Source organism: Macrotis lagotis, chromosome 1, assembly GCF_037893015.1.
Source record: "Macrotis lagotis isolate mMagLag1 chromosome 1, bilby.v1.9.chrom.fasta, whole genome shotgun sequence".
Lineage (NCBI taxonomy): Eukaryota > Metazoa > Chordata > Mammalia > Peramelemorphia > Peramelidae > Macrotis > Macrotis lagotis.
The window spans coordinates 233,212,806-233,220,853 of record NC_133658.1 but is presented as its reverse complement, the minus strand read 5'-3'; the positions used below and the strand labels follow the sequence as shown (position 1 = coordinate 233,220,853).

General features: G+C 34.7%; 1 pseudogene; it reads left to right on the top strand.

Annotated features, from left to right (window-relative positions):
* The first annotated feature begins 4,668 nt into the window (after nucleotides 1-4,668).
* Nucleotides 4,669-5,542, top strand: LOC141487769 (large ribosomal subunit protein eL6-like; annotated as a pseudogene).
* The last annotated feature ends 2,506 nt before the right edge of the window (nucleotides 5,543-8,048 follow it).

The window sequence follows — 8,048 nt, the reverse complement described above, 5'->3', positions numbered from 1 at the left end:
GTATATTTACTGAATAAACATGTATAATTTACACTTGGAGGTTAATTTTATTGGGTGAATCTGCAAGTGAATTTAATTGATGTGGATATTCATTGTTGTTAGTTTTTTCTTTTGGTTTGGTTTTCTTTTGTTTTTTGAAAACTCAGAGTGAGCGTAAATACTAATTGTTTTATGTCCTCCTCAGAAACTCTGCCTTTTCCTCCCAGATTATTTCTTTGGGAAGACAAATTAGGTCATCTTTTGTGTCACTTCTAACTAAGCCTTTAATCACTGAATGGGCATTGTCTCAGACAAACCGAACTAGGGAAAGACCTTAATTTAAAAAGACCATTCACAGCATCCTGGGTCATCTACTGGACTTTGTTGACTTTGAAGGAGAGAGTGACTTTGCCCAGTTTTCCCTACTTAAATAATGTTCAGTCTGAAATCAAGAAATGCACCTCCTAATGTATTGGTTCTTTTGAGAATAAAGGACAAGTAACAAAAACAGTAGCTGGAGGTTGGAGACTTGCTTGGATGAATTGCCAAATGATCATCAGAGTGAGTTAGTATAGCTAAAATGCCAGTTTGTTACTTGACCAGATATTGTTAAGGTCCGAGAAAAGTCCCCAATTACAGAACAGAGGCACTCGACATGATGGAGATGCAATAGCAAGGGTTTATTAAACTCGCTCACACTAGGGTTCCATTCTAGGTCAGGGCTAGGATCCTGGAACCCCGAGTAAAGTGAGGAGAGACCTTATATATTGTTTAGTAGGGGATTCCCAAGCATCTGCTGGTTGTCTTGAGATAGTGTGGCGTGTTATCATTGAGTGCAGGTCCTCGGGGAGGTTCCCCCGTTGCATAGTCTGATAGATGATCAGGCAGACACTTAGGAACAGAATTTAGGCAGAAGTTCATAGGTTTCAGAATTCAGGGTCTTACAATATAGGATCTGAACTAGGGTCCCAAGTCTTGCCCCTCCATATTAGTAGATTATCATCTGGGACAGTGAGGTAGAGGAGTGTTTCAATATAATGATTTATGTATATATGTATACATATGCACACACACATATATATATATATACACACACACACATATACACATACACACACACAAACACACACACACACACACACACATATATATATATATATAATATATACTTATTTTCTAAGGTGGAATGCAGTGTCTAAGATTTAATTTAAATGAGATAGTTCAATTACATGGTTTCTAAAGCTCTCTTCTAGCTCTAACCTCTATGAATTCCTTATCTTAGAGATGGTCAGTTAAAGCCCCAAAGAAAAATACCAATGGGCAAACTAAAAGTGCAGTCATTTTAATTTCTATTCTCATCTATGATGTTCACTTGTTGCTGGGGGGTAAGTGAAAGTATACTTACATGTAGACTATGATAATCTTATCCTGAGAGGAGAGCTTTTGCAGCTGGGTCTGGGGAGTTCCCTATAAGTAATTAGATATTGTCTCTTCTGTATTTACTTAAGAGGGAACATGATGTGATAATTGATGTTTTCCAGACACTGCTGACAAAATTATCATCATACATAAAATGCTAACTGTGATTCCCATATCAGATTATCATCATTCCTCAGTAACAACAAACTGAAAGTTATTCAGCATTCAGTCTCATTTCCCTCTTACCTTCTTCCTCTGCAGTCTCAACTTCTTTTTGGAAACAGTCTCTTTTGATGATTTCTAGTCTTTTTTTTTTTTTTTTGCTTGCCTTTAGGCAGTTAGATAGCACAGTAGATAGAGTGCTGGATTGGGGTCAGGATTGCATTGAGTTCAAATCCAGCCTCAGGTATTTGTTTTGTGACTTTGGGCAAATCACTTAAACTCTGTCTGTCTCAATTTTCTCACCTATAAAATGGGAATGATAATAGCACTTACCTCTTAGATAATTTGGAACTTCAGGTATATTGTGAGGATTCAATGAAATAATATTTGTAAAGTGTTTTATGAATTTTAAAGCACTTTATAAATGGCAGTTACAAATGCATGCATGTATTCAAGGTCTCTCCAAGGAGCTTTGGAATTGACTGGGAGACATTGGAGACACTGGACCAAAAAATCTCCCAGTGTGGTGGGCCTATATCAAAGAAGGTATTGTTCTCTATAAGAAAAGCAAAGAAAAAAAATTAAAAAAAGAAAATCAAAGAACTGCAGCAACCTAAAAGAAATGTGAGATGCCCTAATTTAAAGATATCTCCACTCCAAGTGATCATAAAGACTATTTCTGTCCAATCTGTGGTCTGTCCACATTTCTGTCTGAACTCATAGTGGTCTGATCACGCATAGTCAGATACATTGTATCTTGAAATCCAAAATAATAATGCCTTTGAGAATAAAGGATAACAGTCAACCATCTCTATTTTATAGTATTTATGGTCCTAGCACTTAGTACAGTGATTGCCCGGCATGTAAAAATATTTCATAAGTGCCTTATCTAATTATCCCAGTCATTTAGAAATGTCATGTAATTTTGTAGCCACATACATGCTATTTCCTGGCATTATGTACTTCTTCGTGTACTTTCTTTATTGATCTCTAGTGACAGATCTGGGTCATAAGAATTAATTGAAATTTTTTTTATTTTTATGCACTTAGTGAATTGAAATTTTTCATATGAAAATTCACATGAAAGTTGGGATAAGAATATCACATGTAGTCATATGGGCTTGATAACTAATGAAATATTATAGAAAAATAGTATATTCTCAATAAGTCACTCAGAACAGTCAAAGGGTAAGTGAAGAAAGTCTCTCACCCAGATTATGGCATGCACTTGTATAAACAAGTCAATTCAATTTAACAATCCTTTATTAAGCTTTCAGTACATCTGGAGTGACAGGCAATATTGCACAGCAGGTAGAGAACTGGCCTTGGAGTCAGGAAATCCTGAGTTCATTTAAATCACACTATAAGAGGAACTAGAAGAAACCTTTAAAAATTGTAACAAAATCTCATAATTTAAAATAAATTTTAGCCATTGTTATAAAATTGAAAAATAAATTTCAAACTATATAAGACTATAAGTTATACTACAGTTGATAAAGTCAATTTCTATAAGGAATTTCCTCACTAGTACTTCTCTATAAAAGTTGTGTGAAACTCAATAAGATTCAATGTCACTAAGCAGTATATAACAACCCTTGTGGACAATATGTTCATATCTATTATAATTTTATTTATTTTGTTAAATATTTGCCAATACATTTTATTTTTAAATATTTTATTTTACTTAATTACTTCTCAAGAAAACTTTTAGCACTTATTTTTGTAAGATTTTGAATTCCAAAATTTTTCTTCCTCCCTCCTTCCTTTCTCTCTTCTGAAAATGGTAGGCAGTTTGATATAGCTTTATATATGTTATATCATAAGCATCATAGTTCGATGTTAGCTTAAGTTGTGAAAGAATAAACAGATGAAAAATCCATGAGTAAAAATAATTTCATAGATAAATTATAAATTTGACTTAGTTCTCTCTAAATATTTGAGAAATCAGATCTCTAACAGAGAAATTTGTGGTAGAGATTGTTTCCCAGCTTTCTACTTTCCTTCTAATCTTGGTTGCATTGATTTTGTTTTTACAAAAGTTTTTAGTTTAACATAATCAAAATTACCTATTTTACATTTTGTTTTGTTCTCTAACTTTTGTTTGATCACAAATTCTTCTCTCCATAGATCTGCTATTTGCCTCCCTTGTTTCTTGTTTTATTTTCTTGGTTGGATTTATTGAGTTCTCAGAGGGGACAATTGATATCTACCACTAGTATAGTTTTGCTCTTTTTTTCTTCCTATGACTCACTTAAGTTCTCTAAGAATTTGGATGCTATACCACTTGGTATATGTATGTTTAGAATTGATATTACTTCATTATACATGGTACCTTCTAGAAAGATGTAATTTCTTTCCTTATCTCTTTTAATTAGGTCTATATTTGCTTTTACTTTGTCTGAGATTAATTGCTACCCCTGTTTTTTTTTTAATACTTCAACTGAAGCATAATAATTTCTGCCCCAATCCCTTACCTATTCTCTGTGTGCATCCATCTGCTTCAAGTATGATTTTTGTAAACACCATATTGTAGGATTCTGGTTTTGATGTACTTTACACAGTTCATCTATTCACATTCACAGTTATGATTACTGTGTCTTTTCTCTCCATCCCATTCTTCCTCCTGTTTATTTTTCTCCCTCCTTTTAAACCTTCCCTCCTCACCAGTGTTTTATTTCTGTTTACCACCTCCTCTCTCTTCTGTCAGTCCTTCTTACCTTTGCTTAATATCCTCCACTTTTATTTCCCTTTCAGGTAAGAAGGACTTCTGTATTTAACTAGTTGTTTATATAATTTCCTCTTTGCTAATATTGATGTGAGTAAAGTTCAAGTGATGCTCATCACCCAACTTCCCTTATTCCCCTTCATTGTAAGAAATTTTCTTGTCTCTTGATGTGAAATAATTTATCTCATTTGATCTCTCATTTCCTCCTGTACCCATTGCACAACTCTTTCTCATCTCCCATTTTTCTATATTATTCTCTCAAATTCCTTTTACTCCTGTACCCTCTGTCTATATATATATTCCTTCCAGCTGTAACATCAGAGATACAATCTTTAAGAATTATCATTATTGCTCTTTCTCCTTCTCTCAAGAGGGCAGACAAAAACCCCCCAAAGCCTCCAAAGGAAAAGAAGGTCAGAAAGGAAAAAAAGGGAAGGAAGGCCAAAAAGGACGATGGGGGCTGAAAAGGTGGTGGAAAAACCTAGAAAGCATTGCAGTCGAAACCCAGTCCTGGCCCGAGGGATCGGCAGATACTCCAGGTCTGCAATGTATTCCCGCAGAGCCATGTACAAGCAGAAATATGCTGCACCAAAAACCCGGATTGAAAGGAGAAAGAAAGACAGGGTGCCTGCTACTATCTCAAAGCCAGTTGGTGGTGATAAAAATGGAGGAAACCGACTGGTAAAGATTCGCAAAATGCCCAGGTATTACCCTAGTGAAGATGTGCCGAGAAAACTCCTAAGTCATGGCAAAAAACCCTTCAGCAATCATGTGAGGAAATTTCGGTCTAGCATCACCCCAGGCGCAGTTCTGATCATGCTCACTGGCTGCCACGGGGCAAGCCTGTGGTTTTTCTGAAGCAGCTAGCTAGTGGTTTGCTACTGGTGACTGGACCTCTGACCACCAATCATTCCTCTACGAAGGACCCATCAGAAATTTGTCATTGCCACCTCTATCAGGGTTAACCTTTCTGGTGTAAAAATTCCAAATCATCTTACTGATGCTTACTTTAAGAAGAAAAAGAGGCTCCGTAAACCCAGACACCAAGAAGGAGAGATTTTTGACACAGAGAAAGAGAAATATGAGATTACAGAGCAGTGCAAGGCTGATCAGAAAGCAGTGGACTCTCAGCTCCGGCCCAAAATCCAGAAAATTCCTCAGCTCCGCGGCTACCTGTGTTCTGTATTCTCTCTCTCTCCAATGGAGATCATCCTCACAAATCGGTGTTTTAAATTCCTTGCAGAGAACTCTTATTAAAATATTTGGAATAGCGGGGAAAAAAGAATTATCATTATTTTCTTTCCATACAGAATGTAAACATTTTATTACTAAATGTAAAATTTAGTTCTGCTAAATCCCTTATATTTTCTTAACCTTTTTTACCTTCTCTTTGGTCTTGATATTGGAAGTCAAATTTTTAGCTTAGTTCTGATCTTCTGGCTCTATTTTCCAGGCCAATTGCTTTTCCCATGAGGTATTTTACATTTTATTGCATTTCTTTTGATTCTTTTAAATTCATTTGATTGATTCTTTTTTATTTATTTTTCCAACAACATGCAAAGATAGTTTTCAATATTCATTTCTGTAAGGTTTTGAGTTTCACATTTTTCTCCTCCCTTCCTTCCTTCCCACTTCTCCTGACAGTGAGCATTCTAATGTAGATTATACATGTGTAACAATGTTAAAAATATTTTCATATTAATCTTGTTGTGAAAGAAGAATTAGAACAAAAAGAAAAAACACAAGAAGGAAAAACCCCATAAAACATAAAACAAATTTTAAAAATCAAAAATAGTAAGCTTTGTTCTGCATTCAGACTCCTCAGCTCATTCTCTGGATGTGGATAGTATTTCCCATCGAAGTCCTTTAGAATGGTTTTCATTACAGAACTGCAGAGTTGAGCAAATCACACAATGTTGCTGTTAATGTGTATAATATTCTTATGATTCTGCTCACTTCACTCAGCATTAATTCTTGGAAATCTTTTCAGATTTTTCTGAAGTCCCTCATGATTTCTTATAGAAAAATAGTACTACATCACATTCATATACCACAATTTGTTTAGTCATTCCTCAATTGATTGCATTCCCTCAATTTCCAATTCTTTGTCATTATGAAAAGAATTGCTATAAACAATTTTATGCATGTAGGTTTTTTTTCTTCCATTCTTATGATCTCTTTTGGATACAGACTTAGTAGTGATATTACTGGATTAAAGGGTATGCACGATTTTATTTCCCTTTGGGCATAATTCCAAATTTAATTCCATAATTCCAACCTTTCCTGAAAGGCTGGTTCAGTTTACAACTCCACCAACAATGTAGTAATGTCCCAATTTTCCCACATCCCTTCCAATATTATTAATTCAAGCAATTCTCAGCCTTCTCTTCTTTCCTTCTATTGTAGTAGGTCCTTTGTGCCACTTCATGTGATGACATTTACCCCATTCTACTGTCTTGGTTAAATCCTTTTTTGTAACATCTTAATTTTTAAAAATCATTCCATCAAATATCATCTGTCTAAGCATTTAAGTATCTCTAATAGAGATACAGTTCTCAAGAGTTATCTTTATCATCATCCCGTGTAGGAAGGTAGCCAATTTAATCTTATTGAATAGTATTCTGTTTCTTTTCTCCTGTTTGCCTTTTTTATGTATACATTATAATCTAGCTCAGTTCCAATCATGAATGTTGGGTCATATATTTGACACTTCTTATCTACACTTATGGAATCACACAAGTGTCAATACATCATCACCCTGGCAAAATATGCCAGTCACTGTGCTAGAATGAAACAGTCTGCCTCTTCAGAACTTACATTCAAATGGAGAGAAATAATTCATACATAGAAATTTATATTAGTTAAAAATGGACTGGTAAAATGTGAAGGGCAAGGGATGATAGTTTCATAACCAGATGACCTCACTGTCTTATCAATTAATTATTAAATATTAGTTAAATATTTACTTTGTGTTAGGTTCAGTACTTAGCACTAGGCATACAAAAAAGAAAGAAAAGAAAACCCTTACCCTTAAGAAGCTTATAATTTTTCATACTGGAGAACAAATTAGAACTATGCCAAAAGGGCTATAAAATGTGCACACCCTTTGATCCAGCAATACTAGTAGTGGACCTATATCCCAAAGAAATTAAAGAAAAGGGAAAAGACCTATTTGTATAAAAATATTCATAGCAGGTTTTTTCCTTTTTCTTTTCTTTTTCTCTAATTATATGCATAGATAGGTTTCAACAGTCATCCTATTGCAAACTTTTGAGTTCCACATTTTTCTGCCACCCTCCTTTCCTTCCCCCTACCTCATGGCATCAACCAATCTGTTATAGGTTTTACATGTGAAAATTGTGTTTAACATATTTCTGTATTAGTTAGTAGTGAAATCAGAATTAGAACTAAGGGTCAAAAAAACTTTAGAAAAGACATAAAATAACTTTTAAAAAATGAACATAGTATGCTTTGTTCAGCATTCAGTCCAAAGCTCTTTTTTCCCCTCTAGATGGATGGCAGTTTCCATAACACATCTCTCAGGACTGTCCTTGATCACTGAACTGCTGAAAGGGGCTACTCCCATCATGGTCGATCATCTTAATATGCTATTATTGTGTACAATGTTCTCTGATTCTTCTCATTTCATTCAGCACTAGTTCATGCAAGTTTTTTTTCCAGGATTTTCTAAAGTAATAACAAGTAGAGTTTCTCTCTTTTCAAGAAACCCAGAAGTCTCGTATGAAGTGATACAAAGTGAGCA